This window comes from Martes martes (assembly GCF_963455335.1).
Source record: "Martes martes genome assembly, contig: scaffold_156, whole genome shotgun sequence".
Classification (NCBI taxonomy): Eukaryota; Metazoa; Chordata; class Mammalia; order Carnivora; family Mustelidae; genus Martes; species Martes martes.
In genome coordinates, this window is record NW_027666499.1 from 6,933 (window position 1) to 25,912 (window position 18,980).

Here is an 18,980-nt window from a genome sequence, read left to right on the forward strand (position 1 = left end):
TTGTGGTTGGAGTTGAAAGTATTTTATGGGTGCCATTTTTGTTTTTGATGGACTTATTGGTAGGAGGAAGCCTGGCCACTCCCTATAAGCCAACACAAAGCCTGCACCACGGACCAATATGGCAGCACCCGGCCTATGGCAGCCCTTCCCCTAGTGCACAGAGCTCTCCTTTCTCACTGAGTCCCACTCGCTAGTGTTTCTCTCTCTTCCTGCAGGGAGAGCCCCAAATGTTCTCTCTCTAAGGATATCTTCTGTGCCTGGTTATCTCCAGGTTATGGCAGAGAAGACAGGAATTTATGACGATGGTCTCTAATAGAGTGTCAGATCAAGTGGACTCCCACTTACCTGACTTGGAGGAGGAGAGGGGTCTCAGCAGGGAGCACATTCCCCTCTCTAAGACAAGCTTAACGAGGGATACCAAGGTTGATGTTGGCAGGGTCAGGGGGTCACAGCTAGAGCATCCTGAGGGGTGTGGATGAGTGGATGAGGTATGTCCAGTGTCAAAGCCCCTGGTTGAGGCTCTGTCCATCCTGAAGCTTCCATGAGCAGCCAATGTGCTTTGTAAAGGCCTGTCTTGCTCACACAAGTTCAAGTGGTTCTTGCTGTTGCCACTAAAACTACATCTGGATGAACACTTGTCTGTAACCAACTGACCTGCACTGTCTTTAGAGGTTCCTCCCAGAGAGGATGGTGTTCAGGCAGGAAGTACAGGGAGCAAGCTGAGAGGAGTGGCCTGGCCTGCACCCGTCTGATGGCCTGGAGCATGGTCTGGTTGTTCTAGTTAGCATCTGAGTTAAGGACCACGAGGGGCTGGGGTGACTGGAGAGTGTCACAAGACAGGGCATGAGTGAGGTGTGTTCCAGGACACAAGGCAGGAAGCTTGTAGGAGAGGACATATGAGAGGGGGTTGTGGGCAGAGTCTTCCCTTCTCTATGGTCACTCCCAATACCCCGATGGCATCACTGGTGGCTTGTCCACCTCATGATTTCAGGTCTCATCTATAGAATCTGGGATCCCTCCTTTCCAAAGCAAGGCTTCACCTTAATAAATAGAGCATAGAGGAGCCAGCAGCCAGTCCCCCCAAAATGTGGTTAACGTGTGTTCTAGTATTGGTGTTTATAGGAATCATTCCTAAGGAAACAGAGATTTATGGCACCGACATGCTTATCACTTACATTATGAGAGTCAAATGATTGGAAATGGCTTAGTTGTTCAACAGATGGGGCTGCTGAGTGCTGTCACGGTGAATGCCCAAGGGGACAGCAGCGACAGTGCCTGTCCACTTTTGGAGGCATCAGGGAGAACAAGACTGCAGCCCTGGACCATTCCCTGCCCCACTCTGTCACACACATGTGCATGCACATGCGCACAAACACACACACTACACTTACAGGGAAAGGCAGGGAAGACGGACACCGTGTGTTATGGGCGATTATTTCTTGGTAGAAGGAACATGCCTTCTCTTTTCATATTTAAATCATCATTTACTACATAAACATAGTCTAGACAAAACCTAAGGAACTACTTACTTCATTACCTACATGTTAGCAATAAATGATAATATTTAAGATATGATTTTAATATTTTATAATATGCCCATTAGAATAGTTTAAACATAGTCTATCCAGGAAAGTGAAAGAATTGAAAGTGGCTCATGGACCCAGACATTTCTCCTGTAGTTTCTGCTTTTCAAGGCATCCTTACGAAAGGGAACCCTATAACAGATAATGAAAATAGTTCATTGTGGGAATTCCCGTAATCTTTGTTCATTCAGGAACATTCCCATGTAATAAAATGTTATTTGTATATATTTTTTTAAAATGTGAAACACTCTTATGTTCTGCAGACAGACAGAGAAGGACATATTGTAGGATTCCAGGCACAGGAAAATCCATGACAAGGTAAAGTACGTACCGGAGACAGAGAGAAGAGCAGTGGTTGCAGGGACTGTGGTGAGGGAATGAGCAATGAGTGATTAGTAGCACAGGTGTCTCTGTGATGGAAATGATGTAGAAGTAAATGGTTGTGCCAAACTCTGAATATACCCATGAGATGTCGATATAACATTGAAAAGGCTCTGAGTAAGATTTTATGTAAACTCAAATTCTACTTTATTTATTTATTTGTTTTTAAATTTCATTTATTTATTTTGACAGAGAGAATTCACAAGTAGGCAGAGAGGCAGGCAGAGAGAGAGGGTGAAGCAGGCTCCCCACTGAGCAGAGAGCCCGATGTGGGGCCCGACCCCAGGACCCTGAGAACATGACTGAAGGCAGCTGAAGGCAGAGGCTTTAATGAGCTGAGCCACCCAGGCGCCCCAAATTCTACTTTTTTTAATGAAAAAAATCTATTAAGTCATTATACAGGTGTATATAAATCAGAAATATTACAAAGAAGGCAATGACAGGGGAGGGGAAGGCATTGTTTGGGGCTGCAGCCTGTACCAGCTGCTGCTCAGGGGATGAGGCTGGTTGCTCCGCTGAGGCAGCTGGTGATTCAGGCCATTCAGGAACTCCAGGAGCAGGGGCAGGACACTGCTGGACCTCCAGTTCAGGCAAAGACGCTGCTGGCTCTTCCATCTCAGGAGCGTGAATTAGAGCTCTGACTACCACCTCCACTGGCCCCAACAGCACAGGTGAAGTCACTGCTCTTCTTGACTGTTGAGCAACAGCAGCAGGGACTGGGTGGGCCAGCTCAGGCTCCAAAGATGCAGCGGGTGACAGAATGGTTGTTGGGACAGGTTCCTGAGGTGGATCAGGATCTTGCTCTGGTGCTGGTGCTGTAGCTCCAAGAAGAGAAAGTACCATCAGCATGATTGACTTCCCTTTTGTCTTATAAATAAAAGAAACCTTTCCCCCCACTCAATATGGTCTGCATTCAAGACCTAATCCTTGGAAAGTCTCCCCAACTGAAGCCCATGGGGACAGGGATCTGAGACTACTCACTCCTCTCAGACCAATAATTATCTACGGAGGCTTACTCAGTGTGGCCCACGCTCTCTCCTCCTCAGGCCCACATCAGTCACCCCCAGTCCTCCTCACCCCCAGCCTCTGGCTTCGTGAGCTCAAGGTGTTGCAGCTGTGAGAGCAGAAGGTGGGCACGATGCTCCAGGTCTGAGCCTGGCATATTGAGCCCCATAAATGCCAGCAGCATATTCAGGCTGAGAAATTCTGGAAACCAATATCCCAGGGAACCCCTGTGGGAACCTGAGCCCCTGGATTTCCAGCTCCTGTCAGAGACCAGTCCTAATCCTTCTCCACCTGTTATCTGTCAGCGCTGCCCAGGACAGGCCTGGTCACAGATGGCAGGCTGGCAAAAAGGCATTATGAGTAGGAGTCCTTGATCAATGGTGTGAGAATTTCTGTCCTTTTGAGGGTAACTGGACACACTCCTCGGTCTGTCTCCTTGCTCACTTGCCACTTGAATTCAACCGCATGTGCCCAGGGAGTGGTGGTGTCTGGCCTCACTGCATACACCACTTACTCTGCACACACCATTTACCCTAACTGCACACACCACTGCTCTGTAAATATCCAAATAAGGACGGAACAAAAGTACTCTGCCTCTATCCAGGCCTTCCCAGCACCCTCCCAATACCTCAAACTTTGCATCCTCTGCCCATGTGCTGCCTTATTCACTAGGTGCTATGAGTGGGTCTCCTTCCACTGACACTAATCTCCCACAGGTTGTAGGTTGTGTGGTCCCTGTCCTCTCACTTGGTCTCCTGAGCACCCTCTGAACACCCAGTGTCCAAGTTCTAACAGGCATCTGTGTGATGGTTCCTAAATCCTTAGTTCAGAGTCCTAGAATTGGGGTAGAGATAGGGCTGGGAGGGGGCAGGGATGGAGAATGACCCTCTTAGGGGTTGAAGCTGTCCTCCATCCCACTATGCTTTTCCACAGTGCTCAGACACCAACCACATCTCCCCAGGACACCTTCTCATTTTCCAGAAAAAGGTCTCAGACATTTACACTAAAGCAGGAATAACAGATGTGTGCATGAAGGTCCACCAGGCCCTCTAATTCACAGTACCTCATGACCCTGGTGGAGAGGGAAGGCCCTCCTTTATCAACTGAAGCTCACTCACACATTCCACTTCTCCTGAGCTCTGCTGACCTCATTATAGCTGAAGAAAATGCACCCATATCTAGAGGAGGCCAGGGGGCATCACATGAAATGTCTTGTGGATGCTACCACTCATCTTCTGAGCCCCGGCTCGTCTGCACCCCTGGGGTGCTGTCTGTTCTGTGTAGGGATCATATGAAGCTCCTATATAAACGTATTCACTGAGTGGGATTCCTGAATGCTTGATGATAGAAATGGCACCGAGCCCATCACAGATATCTGAGTGGGCCTGTCTCCCTGCTCACACCCAAATATCCCTGCTCTGTATTCACCCAGACACAGACCCGAGATGGAGTCTCAGATCTCCCTTTCAATGGCAAAACAGCCCAGCTCAAGACCATAGTATTGGTTAGGGATGAGGCAGAGGCTTCGTCATGAGGAGTGGGAGAATGCTCCAATAGTGTGACCACAGGCCCTTTAGCAGACTCCTCCAAAGGAGCAGGCACCCTGGTATACTTTCCCTACATGTCCCCACTGGTTCCCTATAATAACTCTGCCCCAGTTAGGACAAACTGAGGCTTGGGGAAGTTTGGAGACATGCCAAAGTCTCACAACCAGGCATTGGCCAAATCACACTTGGCAGTTAGGGGCAGGGTGCTCACCTTGCAAATAGGAGGTCCAGCATCCCTTGGGTGGTGGCAAAGGCTCGGTATGGAACCAGGAACAGGTAGAAAGAGTTTAGATCTCTTCTTAGGAAGGCAGGTGCCAGGTGTTCTATTTCTGTTTCCAGCGTGTTGGCCTGGTCGGTAAATAGCACAGAGGTCTCATTTCTATTTCTGGTTGAGCTATTTTTACCCTGAGCTGAATCAGAGGAGACATGAGTCAGTGCTATAGCCACCAGGAGAATTGGGTGTTGGAGGGCAGACTGAACCCCCAGATCTCAGTGACTTATGGCAAGAGGTGGCACAAGAGAGTCCACAGCTCTAAAAAGAAAAGGGTGAGTCGGTGTTTCATTGGGTTAATCATAAGGCTCTTGGTTTTGGATCAGTTCGTGTTCTTTATCCTGAGACTGAGCTCCTCATAGGACTGAGCACGTAGGGTGGTGTCTGCTTGAGGATTCTGTCTCTCCCTCTGCTTCTCCCCACTCTCTCCATGCCTCTCTCTCAAATCTGTCAATCAACCAATCAATTAATAGACCTTTAAGGAAAAAGAAAAAAGTTTCTTGGCATCCATATAAAGAATTGAAGTAAATGATGTCTGAAATGATAGTATCTCAGGCCACTTTGTGAGCTGAGTACTGATAGGACCACCCTGCATGAATGGCAGGAATCCTGTGATTTTTTTTTATTTATTTCTTTTCAGTGTAACAGAATTCATTGTTTATGCACAACACCCAGTTCTCCATGCAATACGTGCCCTCTATAATACCCACTACCTGGCTCCCCCAAACTCCCACCCCCTGCCCCTTCAAAACCCTCAGGTTGTTTTTCAGAGTCCATAGTCTCTCATGGTTCATCTCCTCTTCCAGTTTCCCTCAACTTTCTTCTCTTCTCCATCTCCCTATGTCCTCCATGTTATTTGTTATGCTCCACAAATAAGTGAAACCATATGATCATAGACTCTCTCTGCTTGACTTATTTCACTCAACATAATCTCTTCCAGTCCCGTCCATGTTGCTACAAAAGTTGGCTATTCATCCTTTCTGATGGAGGCATAATACTCCATAGTATATATGGGCCACATCTTCCTTATCCATTCGTCCGTTGAAGGGCATCTTGGTTCTTTCCACAGCTTGGCGACCGTGGCCATTGCTGCTATAAACACTGGGGTACAGATGGCCCTTCTTTTCACTACATCTGTATCTTTGGGGTAAATACCCAGTAGTGCAATTGCAGCGTCATAGGGAAGCTCTATTTTTAATTTCTTGAGAAATCTCCACACTGTTCTCCAAAGTGGCTGCACCAACTTGCATTCCCACCAACAGTGTAAGAGGGTTCCCCTTTCTCCACATCCTCTCCAACACACGTTGTTTCCTGTCTTGCTAATTTTGGCCATTCTAACTGGTGTAAGATGGTATCTCAATGTGGTTTGAATTTGAATCTCCCTAATGGCTAGTGATGATGAACATTTTTTCATGTGTCTGATAGCCATTTGTATGTCTTCATTGGAGAAGTGTCTGTTCATGTCTTCTGCCCATTTTTTGACATGATTATCTGTTTTGTGTGTGTGTTGAGTTTGAGAAGTTCTTTATAGATTCTGGATATCAGCCTTTTGTCTGTACTGCTTTTTTACAAATATCTTCTCCCATTCCGTGGGTTGCTTTTTTGTTTTATTGACTGCTTCCTTTGCTGTGCAGAAGCTTTTGATCTTGTTGAAGTCCCAAAAGTTCATTTCCACTTTGCATTTGGAGACATATCTTGAAAGAAGTTGCTGTGACTGTTATCAAAGAGGTTACTTCCTATGATTTCCTCTATGATTCTGATGGCTTCCTGCCTCACGTTGAGGTCTTTTATCCATTTTGAGATTATCTTTGTGGATAGTGTAAGAGAATAGACGAGTGTCATTCTTCTACATATAGCTGTCCAATTTTCCCAGCACCATTTATTGAAGAGACTGTCTTTTTTCCACTGGATATTTTTTCCTGCTTTGTCGAAGGTTATTTGACAATAGAGCTCAGGGTCCCTAAATGGGCTCACTACTGTGTTCCACTGGTCTATGTGTCTGTTTTTATGCCAGTACCATGCTGTCTTGGTATCTTGGTAATCACAGCTTTGTAGTAAAGCTTGTAATCAGGTAACACGATGCCACCAGTTTTGTTTTTCTTTTTCACCATTTCCTTAGCAATTCAGGGTCTCTTCTGATTCTATACAAATTTTAGGATTATTTGCTCCATCGCTTCTCGGCCTTTTGGCTAAGATCAAGTGTAGGATTATTTGCTCCAGCTGTTTGAAAAATATTGGTGGAATTTTGATCAGAATTGCATTAAAAGTATAGATTGCTCTAGGCAGTATAGACATTTTAAAAATGTTTATTCTTCTGATCCAATAGCATGGAACGGTCTTCCATCTTTTTGTGTCTTCTTCAATTCCTTTCGTGAGTGTTCTGTAGTTCCTCGAGTACAGATCATTTACCTCTTTGGTTAGGTTTATTCCCAGGAATCTTATGGTTCTTGGTGCTATAATAAATGGAATCGATTCTCTAATTTCCCTTTGTGCATTTTCATTGTCATTTTATAGGAAAGCAACTGATTTCTGTACATTGACTTTGTACCCTGCCACATTACTGAATTGCTATATGAGTTCTAGTAGTTTGGGGATGGAGTTTTTTGGGTTTTCCATATAAAGTATCATATCATCTGCGAAGAGAGAGAATTTGACTTCTTTATTACCAATTTGGATACCTTTTATTTCTCTTTGCTGTCTGATTGCTGTTGCTAGGACTTCTAATAGTATGTTGAAGAAAAGTGGTGAGAGTTGGCATCCTTGTCATGTTCCTGATCTCAACGGGAAGGCTGTCAGCTTTTTCCCATTGAGGATGTTATTGGCTGTGGGTCTTTCATAGAGAGATTTGATGGAGTTCAGGAATGTGCCTTCTATCCCTATACTTTGAAGTGTTTAAATTAGGAACGGATGCTGGATTTTGTTAAATGCTTTTTCTGCATCAATTGAGAGGACCATGTGGTTCTTCTCTCTTCTCTTTTCTTGATTTGTTCTATCACAATGATTGATTTGGAATGTTGAACCACCATTGCACCCAGGGATGAATCCCACCTGGTCATGATGGATAATCTTTTTAATGTGCTGTTGGATCCTGTTTGCTAGGATCTTGTTGAGAATCTTAGCATCCATATTCATCAGTGATATTGGTCTGAAATTCTCCTTTTTGGTGGTGTCTTTGCCTGGTTTGGGGATCAAGGTAAGGCTGGCTTCATAAAAGGAGTCTGGAAGTCTTCCTTCTGCTTCAATTTTTTGAAACAGCTTCAGGAGAATAGGTGTTATTTCTCCTTTGAAAGTTTGGTAGAATTCCACAGAGAATCTGTCAGGTCCTGGGCTCTTGTTTTTTGGGCGGCTTTTGATCACTGCTTCAATCTCGTTACTAGATATTGGTCTATTCAGGGTGTCAATTTCTTCCTGGTTCAATTTTGGGAGTTTATAGTTTTCCAGGAATGCATCCATTTCATCTAGGTTGCTTAACTTATTGGCATATAACTGTTGATAATAACTTCTGATGATTGTTTCTATTTCCCTGGTGTTAGTTGTGATCTCTCCCTTTTCATTCATAATTTTATTGATTTGGGCTTTCTCTCTGTTCTTTTGGATTAGTGTGGCCAGTGGTTTATCTATCTTATTGATTCTTTCAGAAAACCAGCTTCTAGTTTCATTGATACGTTCTACTGTATCTCTGGTTTCTACCTCATTGATCTCTGCTCTAATCTTGATTATTTCCCTTCTTGTGTGTTTTTGGTTTTGATTCACCAGTTCTTTAAGTCGTAGAGACAGCTGGTGTATTCTGGATTTTTCAATTCTTTTTGAGGGAGGCTTGGATGGCTATGTATTTCCCCCATAGTACCGCCTTTGCTGTATCCCATAGATTTTGGAGTGAAGTGTCTCTATTCTCATTGGTTTCCATGAATTGTTTAAGTTCTTCTTTGATCTCCTGGTTGATCCAAGCATTCTTAAGTAATGTGATCTTTAGCTTCCAGGTGTTTGAGTTCCTTCTGAACTTTTCCTTGGGATTGAGTTCCAGTTTCAAAGCATTGTGATCTGAGAATATGCAGAGAATAATTTCAGTATTCTATTATCGGTTGAGCCCTGATTTGTGACCCAGTATGTGGTCTATTCTGGAGGTTCCATGTGCACTTGAGAGCATGAGCATTCTGTTGTTTTAGGGTGGAATGTTCTGTGTGTGTGTGTGTGTGTGTGTGTGTGTGTGTGTGTGTGTGTGATATATTTCATCTTTTCCATTGTGTCATTCAATGCTCTTGTTTCTTTATTGATTTTCTGCTTGGATGATCTATTACTGAAAGAGGTGTGTTAAGATCTCCTACTATTAATGTATTCATATCAATATGACTCTTTATCTTGGTTAATAGTTTTCTTATGTAATTGGCTGTTCCCATATTGGGGGCATAGTTTTTTACAATTGTTAGATCATCTTGGTGGATAGTCCCTTTAAAAATTACATAGTGTCTTTCTGTATCACTGACTATAGTCTTTAGTATAAAATCTAATTTATCTGACATGAGAATCACTACCCCAGCCTTCTTCTGAGGCCCATTGGCATGAAAGATGTTTCTCCATCCCTTCACTTTCAGTCTGGATGTATCTTTAGGTTCGGAATGAGTCTCTTTTAGATAACATATGGATGGTCCTGTCGTTTTATCCAATCGGCAACCCTCTGTCATTTTATGGGCACATTTAGGCCATTCACGTTGAGAGTGATTATTGAGAGATACGTTTTTATTGACATCGTGTTACCTTTGAAGTCATTGTTTCTATAGATTGTCTCCATATATTTCTGTTCAATGATATTCTTAGGATTTTTCTTCTTTTATAGAACCCCCCTTAATATTTCTTGTAGTGTCAGCTTGGTGGTCGCATACTCTTTTAAGCCTTGCTGTTCTTGGAAATTCTTTCTCTCTCCATCCATTTTGAATGTCTTGCTGGATAAAGTATTCTTGGCCGCATGTTCTTCTCATTTAGTGCCCTGAATATATCTTGCCAGCCCTTTCTGGCTTGCCAGGTTTCTGTGGACAGATCTGACATTATTCTGATGGGCTTTCCTCTGTACGTAAGGATCTTCTCTGTCCTAGCTGCTTTCAGGAGAGCCTGTCTACAACTATGATTCCTCATTCTTACTATCAGGTGTCTTGAGGACTTTTGAGATTCTATAATCTCGGGTGGAGACCGTTTTGCCTCTAGTACATGAACGCTGGTTCCATTCACGAGATTGGGAAAATTTTCATGGAGAATTTGTTCCATTATATCTTCTAGACTTCTTTCTTTCTCCTCCCCTTCAGGGATTCCAATAATTCTGACGTTGGAACGTCTCATGGCATCATTTATTTCCCTGATTCTGTTTTTTTGTGGCTTCTAAGCTGTTTGTTCCAGGCTTCCTCCTGATCCTTTCTCTCTATCTGTTTGTCCTCCAGATCACTAATTCTCTCTTCTGTCTCAGTTACCCCAGCTTTGAGAGAATTTAGATTAGATTGGAACTGATTGAGAACTTTGTGAACATCATCACTGATGGCTTTCAGTTCTGCACTAACATTGTGAACGTCTTCCCTGGTGGCTTTCAGTTCTGCCCTTATCAATTCCATTTTGTCATCCATGGCTTTCTCTAAACTAGCTACTGCCTGGATAATTGTTAGCCTGAATTCCCTTTCTGACATATTGTCTATGTCGATAGCCATTAGCTCTGTTGCAGAAGGCCCAGCCTCTGAATTTTTCTTCTGTTGGCATTCCTCCTCCTAGTCATTTTGGTGAGAGATGGTTGAATGGATGTAGCTGGATAAATCAACCGTAGTGCCGTCGAGGTGCACCCTGGAATGCTTCTGAGCAATCAAGAGTCCCCACCCATATGAAAGAAAAAAGAAATAAAGAAAAAAGAAAAAAAAGAGAGGGGGGGAAGAAAGATAAAATAAAAGAGAAGTCTCAGCTCAAATGGGCCCCAAGGTAATATTTATGAAGTATACAAACAAAAACAGACAAGCAAATAGGCTAATAAAAGTTGATGACAAGAGAAATATATATATTATATGCAAAACAAAGCAAAAAAGAACCTCATCAAAAAGAATTTGAAGTATAATATTTATATACTACCAGGACAAACACAAATGCACAGAAACACTGGCAGAAGAAAAAGATGGGAGAGTGGCTATAAATTCTGAGTGTGGGTAAGGAAGTTTATTTTCATTCTTCCTGGATGTATCTTAATATCCTTGTTAAAGGATTGAACTTTCCTAAGATAAAGGGGGATTAAAAATTGGTTTACCTATAGGGGTAGCATTGATTCGGGAAAGGGGATTACCTTGAAGTTTAACTCTATGTGAATATTAAAAAATAAAAATTAAAAAAAACTAAAATAAAATAAAATTTAAAGAAATTTAAAAAATAGAAAAGGAAAAGAAAAACATGGGTATATGTATCAAAAAGTTCAAGTTTAAAGGTTATTATGGATTTTGATGTACTGGACCTCTCACTGTGATGGTAAATAGGTTAAAAATTATGTATAAAAAAATGAACCAGAATAGTGGGTACAAATTAAAAATAAAAGTTGTATCTATGAAGTAGTGGTGGTTGTTCTCTTGCCCTTTTTTTTTTTTTTTCCGGTAGGCTTTCTGGGCAAGGGCCTGCCGTGTTGGTTTTCAGGCAGTGTTTCCTGAGTTAAGTCCTCCAGCCCCCCTCAAGGGTGTGGACTCTGAGGAAACCGGTTTTTCAGGCTTTTGTTCTCTGGAGGTTTTTGGTTTGTTTGTTCATTTGTTTTCTCTCGCCTTGACAGCTTTTGATGGTTTTTAGAGGTTCAGAGGAAAGCAAACTGCACCCAGACCTCCCTCTCAGAGAGAGAATCCTCAGTCTGTTCCCCTCTGGGTGCTACAGAGCACAGAAATTCCACCTTGGCCGCTGGCAGAGCACGTTCCCAGTCGCGGTCCCTGTGGACGCAGGAACTCCTGCTTGTACCCAAAACCAGACAGCAGCGTCTGTCTGGGTAGCTCCAGACCATCAGAGAGGTCCCAAGCAGTGATAGCACACTGAGATTTGCCCACTGGCCTGGGCTAGTGGTGCTCAGACTTTCCAGGTCTGAAAGCACCGGGTTGGGGCCTGCACTGTGGGGCGGGACTCAGACTCATAGCACTGCGTGCAGAATGCAAAAAGGCTGTGGTCCTACTGGCTGTCGAGGCTCCCAGCCCCTCATGGGACCAGAACCCCACATGCTCTCAGGCGTGCTGGCGGATCAGGGACCAAGACCTGGTGTCCCCTCCGCACTCTTTCTGGCTCAGCGCCAGGGGTGGCTGTCCTTGGTCTGGGGACTTAAGCCCCTGTCCCTAACTGCCCCGATTCTCACAATTTTCCCCCACGATCCTTTGCTCTTTTTGAGTGCTTTCAACCAGACTCCAAGTTAATGCTTGTCCCCAGTCGCAGGCCACTCTCCTATTGGGGTATTACCTTCCAAAGGTCGCTTCTGGTGGTTCCCTCCCACTTTTGTTTATTTTCCAACATCAGTCCAAGGTTCCTATTCTGCTTTACCTGCCCACTGGTCTCTTCTGCCCCCGTAGAGATCCAGACATGTATAATTCAAATCTCAGGCTGATTTCATGGGTGATCGGAGTTCTTTAGTAGGTAATCTGCTCACTAGGGTACAGGTTGAAATGGCGCCTCCTCCTAGTCCTCCACCATCTTGCCAATCCTGTGATTTCTGATAACATATCCCATTCTTGAGACTGGAACATAGAGGTATTTCAGGTGAGGGGTCCTAGGATATTAGGGTGTGAAGGATATAGGATGAAGCACTGTGCATTGGCAACAGAAGGGGATCACATCAAAGTCCTGCATCAGTAAAGGCTCACTGGCGGTGATAAATGACTGGCCTTCTGGGATGGTGTGTAACGCAATGAGACCCCTTATCCTGGCCCTGGAGGGACCCCAATAATGTGTTCCTTCAAAACAAAAGGGCAGAGCAAGAGACATAGTACCATGGGCTAAAGGTCCCTGTGGATAAAACTCCCAACTCACCATGATCATTTGCAAGACTTGCAGAACTTGGGGAAGAACTGTTGGGCCAATGGGGACACCTGAGAGCACGAGATAGGAAAATGCATAGTCCAGTGCAAAATGACTCTAGATAAATGAGATGAGACATGGTTTAAAGTTGCTTTAATGATATTCTTATAAATATGTGGACAATGACTCTGCTTCTGTCCAAAGCGTGGGCAGGACCATGAGGGCTAGTTTGGGAAAGAGATGGGAGGGAGATGCATGTGATTACTGGACTCTAGGAGCCCAGGCTGGCTTCTAGGAAATGAGGCCCTTTGTGGTGCATTGGCATCCTGGGAGTGGGATCTCCCAACACCTGCACTCACCTCGAGCCAGTGATGGATTCTGTTGGCAGTGTGGGGCAGCTTCTTGGCCTTCAAGGAGGTAGAGCAGGGGAGCTCATCATTCAGCTCCTGCCCCTCTCCTTTGTAGATCTCTGTAAAGACAGCACCCAGCAGCCAGGCATGAGGCCTCAGAGCCCTGTCTGGATGCCTTTGGTGGTCTTCAGACCAAGGGCACTCCATTACAGACACACCACACCCCAGTATGCACACACCTCCATCAAGGAGATAAATGTGACACAGCTTCAGGATCTTGTACAGGCTCTGGCACATGTAAGATGCACCTCAGGGATCCTCTCTCCACCCTGCCCACAGTGACATTGGTGTGAACAAGAGGGGATCACCAGGCTATCCACTGTGCTCAACGTACTATAGCTCATGGTCAGGAAACCCCACATATTCCTTGTTAGGTTCCGTGATCAAAGGAGCGAGACTGATACAAAGTGTAGGTCAAGCAAAGCTTTATTTCACACCAAGCATTGAGAATCAAACTGATTGTTAGGGGCCATCTCTTACGAAGAGACGATGATGATGACCCCGACAAGGCCAGTTCCAAGAAGGCCGCTCCAGACAAGGCCAGTCTGGATGAGGCCGCTCCAACAAGGCTGCTCCCCAGACAAGGCCACTCCCCAGACGAGGCCACTCTGGACAAGGCTGCTCCCTGGACAGGCTGCTCCCCGGACAAGGCCACTCCCGACGAGGAAGAGGGGATGATGACTACGAGGACGACAGCCCCAATGATGCAGTCTCTGCTCCCCATGATGCTGCTCCCGATGAGGCCACTGCCGACGAGGCCACTCCCCAGACAGGGCCACTACCCGGAATGAGGCTGCTCTGGCGAGGCCGCTCCCCAGATGGGGCCGCTGCTCTGGCGAGGCCACTCCAACGAGGCCGCTCTCCAGACGAGGCTGCTCTGGCAAATCCACTCCCCAGACAAGGCCACTCCCCAGAAGGAGGCTGCTCTGGCAAGGCCACTCCCCAGACGAGGCCGCTCCCAATGACTCTAACAGTTCTTACTGCTCTGGCGGTCTTACTACTCCTACTAGCCTCGCAAACCAACTTTTATAGAGGCACTTTTAGCCGGGCTATACACAGGTAGCCAATGAGATTGCAATACACAGAGAAAACTGCTAGGTTACACACGGGCGGCCAATTGAATTTCAATTTACCCTAGTAGATATATGCGTGCCCCTCTGATTGTATGTCTTCACTTGGCCTGACCTGCCCTTGTATCTAGGCTTTGCAAGGAAGTTCTGGGAGGGGCAGGGTCAATCTAAGTTCACTGCAACAATATGGCTCCCTCTGATTAAGTAGGCCCTTACATTCCTCTTTCCCTAAAACTCAAGAGGAAGGGATGGAGCTGCCCTTGGATGGTTCATAAAGGTGTACATTGCCTAGTCTGCTCAGTATTAAGTACCTTATGGCACCTCCTGCCAAATGCCCTAAGGTAATGGGGGCGAGATTTTGGGCCAATGTCTGCAGCATGTGAAAAGACCAATTCCCTGGGGTTTCTGGAAGACAGACCCCTGGAAAGTAGGCAAGCAGCAAGAGAATATCTTGCCATGTCAGATTTGTCTAGCCAAGTAACCCTGATATGGACTACACTAGAATGTGGGTGCCTGGTTGCAGGGGTTCCAAGTTCTGTTGTGGTCTGTGGTCAAGGAAGTGACATCACTGCCTGGGATCCCCTACCGCAGGCCATTCCTGGTTTGACACCTAAGCAAACAGTGCTCTGGTTTGCCATCTCCTCATCCCTTTTCTGCATGCAAGGCCACATCTGTACACAGTGACACCAAGACACCCCTCTCCACAGGGCCCCAGGGAAGATCTGGGTGCAGCCAGGGCCCCAGCTTCGAAACACATCTGGTTTCAGACATAACTCTCTATACTTACCTGTTTTTGACCCTAGATAAGCTATTGTGCCTGACAGGGATGGTCTTTTCTGTAAAATATGGATGAGTTTAGCATGTCCTTCTACCAGGTATCCACAGCCATAGGTTGGATAATATCTATGATGTTAGAGGAGTAGTGTCACATGTAGGAAATACGTCCAGCCAAATTTCCTTCCTCCTATCAACGTCTTTGAATCTGCTACTAGTCAGATTCCACCCATAGTCCCTACTGGTTTGTGTGTTTTTGTGTGCACATGCACACTTGCTTCTGTGTGCACAAATGTGTTCATCAGTGCTGACCTTCTAGAGTCCCAGAAGATGACAGCCACACCTACAACAGGTGGGTAATAGCTTCACAAGATCTTAGACTTCTAATTTTCAATGGAAACCCTAAAGAAGGGACTGGAGCCTTGGCCATTTATGGTCAGAACGCACCCTTACCCTTAGAGACTGCCTGTCCTGAGATGCAAGCCATTACCTCCTTTCCAAAAGGTGTGATGTACATAGGGGTCCATTCAGTTGTTGCCATAACCTAGGGTCCCTCTCAGACAAGAACATGGGGAGATGTCCCTTTTCTAGGATATCAATGTTCACCCTCAGCCTAATACCATTTCCATGTCTATAGCCACTCCCTTCTAGACAACCTTTTCCAGAGCCCTCAGCGAATGGCTAGGTGCACCAGAACTTCACCTTTGAGGATACACAAAGAGCTGATCTCATGCCTGGTAAGCCTTCCTACCTGTCTGATTCTGGGCAAGGCACTGACCCTGTAGGGATCATCACCTTCTCCCCTCAGGGGCTCCATTGGTGCCCCAACTCCTCTGTGTACATCCTTGTGTAACCCCCTCCTCTGAATGTGGTCTGGATATAGTGATTCAATTCTGTTCGACAGAACATGGGAACATGACCCAAAGACCTTGCTGAGATTTGGATATAAAAGCTCATTGCCCAGCCCCATTTTGAATCTGACCCATGTTCTCTCTGAGATCCTCAGACTGGAGTGCAAGCCCCTAGGTTGAACCATGACACAGACATATATATGCTTGTGGCCTAGCACTGTGGGTCAACAACAGACAGAAGAACTCGGGTTTTTGAGATGGGCTGTATCTGGCCAATGGCCCTAAGTGATCTCACGTTCTCACTGAAGCAGGTTCTACCTTTTTGTTGTCAACAGCCACAACCTAATGAGAGACGCTGGAAGGAGACCCCGGCTAAGCACTGCTGGATTCCTGATCCCCTGAGGCCGGGAGACAGTGTTTGTGGTTTCGGCCACTGAGTGTGTGGAAATGCAGTCACACAGCACTGGGAGAAGGGCACTGATACTGTCGAACTGCCCCTGGCCTGGGCCCTCCTACGATCCCTCTCTGCTCTCTTCCTCAGCCTCCTCTAGACACCCTGGCCTCCTTTCTAACCTCCACTCTGGGAACATCGAAATCTGCCTCCAATCGTCTGCTCCATGGTGTCCTCTGCCAGGCTGAATACACTCAGATTTGTGCAGGGTTGTCTCCTTCTTTTCCTGCCACAGGAATTCTCAGTGTCATCTCAGGATAGCCTTGGCATACCCCTCACCTGGTGGAGCTCAGGACTTAGATGTAGTCCTTTGCTCTTTTCCTGTGGAGCAATTGCTCTTTTCAATCTCATTTTTGTTTCTTGTTTGCCCATCTTCTCCTCTAGACCCTGAGCTCATAGAAGGAGAACCTGCTTGACTGATAAGCACTGGTACCATCTGAGTGTGCAGTGCCAAGTGACTGAATGAACGGGAGACAGGATCCATCCCAACACTGACCAGCCCCATCGCTTGAGCCTCATCGATTTTGGTAATCTGTAAGTTCTTTAGTTTGGTTTTGGTTTTTTAGTTAACTCTGCCTGATGTGGTGCTCAATCTCATGATCCAGAGATCAAGTATCCTACTGACTGAGGAAGCCAGGTACCTCTTTGGTCGTTTTTAAAGGTTTTTAGCTGATAACTCTTGAAGTTCACTTGGTGATTTCAACATGTTTTAGGTATACTACATTATGCTAAATTACCAGGTAACTCCCTACATTTTGGTAGCATGTCACCACAGATTTTCCCCAATGACAGTGCTGAGCGGCTCTTCAGATTAGGAGACTGAAATCCTTTATGTGGTCTTTCAGGAATGCAGATTCCCCCCACCATGGGCCTTCTTACTCCCTGGGTTGTCATGCACCTCTGACGCCATCAGCACAAGAGAAAAGATGACAAAGAAATACACAAAGGAGGGTGTTTCCAGCCAGGTCTTGAAGGCCTAAGTGTACACTTTTGTGCTCAATCTTTTATTTATTTTTTCAGGGTTTTCTTTATTAGAGGGTAAAGAGCACAAGCAGGTGGGGAGGGGCAGAAGGAGGAGAACCAGCACAATGCTGAGGTGAGGAGGACAGGGTGTGGCTGATATAGACTGGTGGAGGAGACAGCTTAGGCTACACAGAGCGAGTCTCCATCAACTGGGAGTCCAGGAGTAATGAGGACTCTCAGATCCCAGTGCCATTCACCTGCCATCAGGGGAGACCTTCCAGGGATTGCTTCATGGAGTCAGAGAACATTGAGAGTTGGGAAATTTTTCCTTTATTTAGGAGGGACATGAAAATTCAATATTGGTGATGATAATTTCTCTTCTTGGACCTGCAGCACCAGCCCGAGAAGAAGATCCTGAACACCCTCAAGAGCAACCTCTAGCTCTCACTGTGGTGCCTGCGGCAGCTTCAGAGCTCAATTGGCATGGGTGGGAATAAGTTGTGCTTGTGATATGACTGTGGATACAGCAGAGGGGCGGCACCTTACTGAAGGAGCCTACTGCAACGTTTTTATTGACAATGAAGTGCTTGATTGAAACACATAGGAGTTGACTACTATGGGGGACATTGATGGCTTTAAACTTTTCAAGTGGTGAAGTGGGGTGGAATCCCAGATGTGACAGCATGACCTCATGATCCCAGGGGTCAGAAGATGAACAGGTGGGGACAGAATACTTCAGAATTCCCAGATATCACTTAGAGAAAAATGGCTGAAAACCATAAAGCTAGGTCATGGCTTTCTGCTCTGTGTTGCCCTATACTCTGAATCACAGCATGATTGGGTGTCCACTTTCCTGAGAGGGGTCCAGCAAAAAACAGAAGCGTGACAAGACTTCCAACACCCTGGAGGTATGGTGGGACCTGGATCAGGTCCCACATCAGGTGCCCAGCTCCATGAAGAGTCTGCTTCTCTCTCTGACCTTCTCCCATCTCATTCTCTCTCTCACTCTCTCTCTCTCAAATAAATAAATAAAATCTTTAATAACAAAAAAAAAACTGAAGTTAGAACTCAGTTCCATGCCTGAGTTAAAAATGCTTTGTCACTGGGAGCATGAAGACAGAGTTCTGACAGAAGCTGAGGAGTTAAGACTGGTGGATTTTTTTTCCTCTGATGGCGCACTGCAGAGCTGGGGTGCGAATTTTCAGCTCCTATGTAGAGAGCAGGGTGCAGTGATAGTCATCTCATCCATTAGTGCTGCAAGACTTCAGGGAGTAAAACAGTGCCGCCTCATACTGGAATCCAGAGCTGCTTACCCGGAGGCCTGTCTCTGCTGCTTAGGGGAGCTGCACCAGGTGGAGTCCACTTGAGGATCAGGGCAAGAGATCCCTCCCCCAGAAGACCATCACAAACAACTCACTCCTCTCAAGTGTACTGATAATAGGGCTGGAAAGCTTCAGAGCTTAGGGAAAACACTAAGTAACATTCTTTGAATTTTAATCTTGTAGCCTTTTATTTATTTTTTCAGGTTTTTCTTATTTTTAATCTCTTTTTAAATAATTTGTATTAGAGGGAGAGCGTGGGGGAGGTGTTGGGCAGAGGCAGAGAATCTTCAAGCAGACTCCCTACTGAGCATAGAGTCCAACTCTGGGCAGGATCCCAGGGTCCAAAAGAAAAAT

The 18,980-nt window shown here is 45.6% G+C and overlaps 1 long non-coding RNA gene across 1 annotated transcript; it reads left to right on the forward strand.

The window, feature by feature from the left end:
* Window positions 1-4,938: 4,938 nt before the first annotated feature.
* LOC308337987 lies at window positions 4,939-18,343 on the forward strand. The gene is made up of 3 exons (XR_013966353.1): window positions 4,939-5,062; window positions 16,726-16,875; window positions 17,698-18,343. It is a non-coding gene; the product is annotated as an uncharacterized lncRNA (long non-coding RNA).
* Window positions 18,344-18,980: the final 637 nt, after the last annotated feature.